The sequence below is a fragment of the Tubulanus polymorphus genome, chromosome 7, assembly GCF_964204645.1.
Source record: "Tubulanus polymorphus chromosome 7, tnTubPoly1.2, whole genome shotgun sequence".
Taxonomy (NCBI): domain Eukaryota; kingdom Metazoa; phylum Nemertea; class Palaeonemertea; order Tubulaniformes; family Tubulanidae; genus Tubulanus; species Tubulanus polymorphus.
In genome coordinates, this window is record NC_134031.1 from 20629470 (window position 1) to 20632241 (window position 2772).

A 2772-nucleotide genomic window follows, 5' to 3' on the forward strand; every position below is an offset into this window, starting at 1 on the left:
ATAAAAGCATTTTATGATTTTGTAATTAGCTTGTATTTTTCTAAATTCATCGTGAAACAACTTCACGTAATTGACCTTTGATGATCCGCGGGTGTGCAGAAGCGATTAACGATCTCCAAGATCTATCTCTTCGAACTGGTCTTCCGATCGATATGAAACAGAGTTTATCTTTCAGTTTTTTCATTCTAATCTATAGACTCACCTCTCAACCCAATAACTCATATCATTTCTGATATTTGTAGTGAGAAATATGTTACGATGTCACTCAGTTTATACATGTATTAGAAATTCAACTGCAGGCGGCTCAAATTCAAATTCAAGTTTCACGGAATGCAAAATATACACAGAAATTAGACAAAAATGAAATTTATCTTCAAATACGAAATAGGCCTAGTTAAATGAAAAAGTTTAAATAATTTTTCGTCTATTTGGTATTGGTTATTTCATATTCAATATCTACAGCGTTTTAACCGTTTTAGACTTGACCACCCAATGTGTAGTATCATATATTTTCGGGTATTTTTTACGTGTCACACCAGTTTCGATACATTTTTGCTGTCAAATGCGCTATTGATAAATAGTATCTATAGCATGGGGCACGAGAAATGTAGTCCAGATAGTGATAATTTATGAAGCCGAATTTCCAAAGCTCTATATCATATATTTTTGTTTCAAATAGACAAGGAAATGTGTCACCAATTTTGGGCAGCTGTGCAGTGGTTTCGAGCTGAGCCGCTGTAGACCCACGGTCGGTTATACTTGAGGCTCGGTAAGGAGTCTAATGGCTGATGTGTGAAAGCACCCACCCACACATGTCCTGAGTGTGGGCGAGCCTTCCAGGCCCGAATTGGCCTCATCGGTTATCTTCGAGTCCAAAGCCACTGATCATCGACTCCGATCGGGGAAATCATCTTCATCGTCGATCCTGACGGACGAACATCCATGGCAAGCGTGTTACAGACCATTACATCTTACAAGCCCAAATGTGTCCAAAAGATTAGTGAGAAATTCCCAACATTTCATCATCATTTCATACCAGTAAGTCGACCGTAAATATTGTCCAAATATGACTTAACCCTTTCAGTGCTGACTATTTAATACCCTATAGTGCTGGATATAATTTGAAAATTCTAAGAAATTCCACCCTAATGTGTTGAACAACGGGAAAACCACTATAATGCGTCTACACTGCGGTGCGGTGTATCGTTAGTTACTAGTATTTCACTATGTTTGACAGGTGCTGCCATCTTTCAAGAGAGAAAATTACTAATTACATCAATACACCGCAGTGCGGTGTACTAGCAAAATCTATCACTGATTTATACACCGCACTGCCAAAAGACAAAAAAGGTTTATTTTTCATGGGAAGGTTAACTTTGGACATTGACAAAATGAATTTCGGACAATTTTTCGAAACTTAACACTTGACAGACAATACAGAAAGAAATTAACAAATGAATCGACTTGCGAAAAAAAGGATTTTAAAGAGTTCATATACACCTGCCGGACGCCCATCAAAGCTAGAATTCGGTCAACGAGCATTGGACTTTCGCAAACAAGATAAACGATAACTGAGGACAAGGCTAACATTGTAGCTTGTATGTCACCGGTACCGGCTGAAGACGACTTGGAAATCTCTTTACGTCGTGTTGTTGCTCTGATAACGATTCTGATCAATGCAATATTTGTAATTGTCAGAATTACTAGCGGTATCGCTACGATGGGTATGATATTTGTTAAACGACCAGCCATTCGTCCATCCGGATGAACAGTCTGGCCAAACATGATGCGATTGAACAACGGACAATCATTGTATACAGATTTTATCATAACGAAATGCCAATGATAGACGTGTGTCATAAAACAGAAACAAAACAGTCCCACAACAGCGAACGTACATCTTTTTTGAGTAATGGTTGCTCTTGATTTCAGCGGGAATGACATTTGCAACCAGCGCTCAATACTGATCATAGCTATCAGCCAGTTTCGATACATTTTAACCGTCAAGTGCGCTACAGATACATAGTATTTAGGGTAAGGACCGAGAAGACTTCTGTCCAGATAGTGATAATTTATGAAGCCGAATTTCCAAAGCTCTATTAAATCTGGAAGGTTGTAGTAACAAAAACTGAGAACGAGATAAAGAGAATCGACGACAGCTAGAACACTGAGTAAGTAGTATGTAGTGACCACACTCGAGTACATGCGTCTCAAAACAATGAAACTCAAACAGTTACAAATCAAACCACTCGCACAGACAACTGTACCACCGATAGCTTGAATATGTATTCGTTGTTCAGCATCATCCCAGAACCGTTGACTGAAACACTCGTGAGTTGTGTTGGATTGATTATTGTCAGACATTCTAAAACCGTCAATTTGGTCTCATTTATTTTCTGCATAGAGTTAATCAGATACGAAAATTCCACTTTCTATAGACTCCATATTTCTTAATCAAATCTCGCGCAGGAAAATCTATATACATATATATATATATATATATATATATATATATATATATATATATATATATATATATATATATATATATATATATATATATATATATATATATATATATATATATATATATATATATATATATATATATATATATATATATATATATATATATATATATATATATATATATATATATATATATATATAAAGTAGAAATGAATAGAGACTCATCTTCCAATAAAAAAGTTTCGAACATAATGAGAAATTCGATTCGTGTAACACGTGTGTAAACCGACACAGCATTCTAGG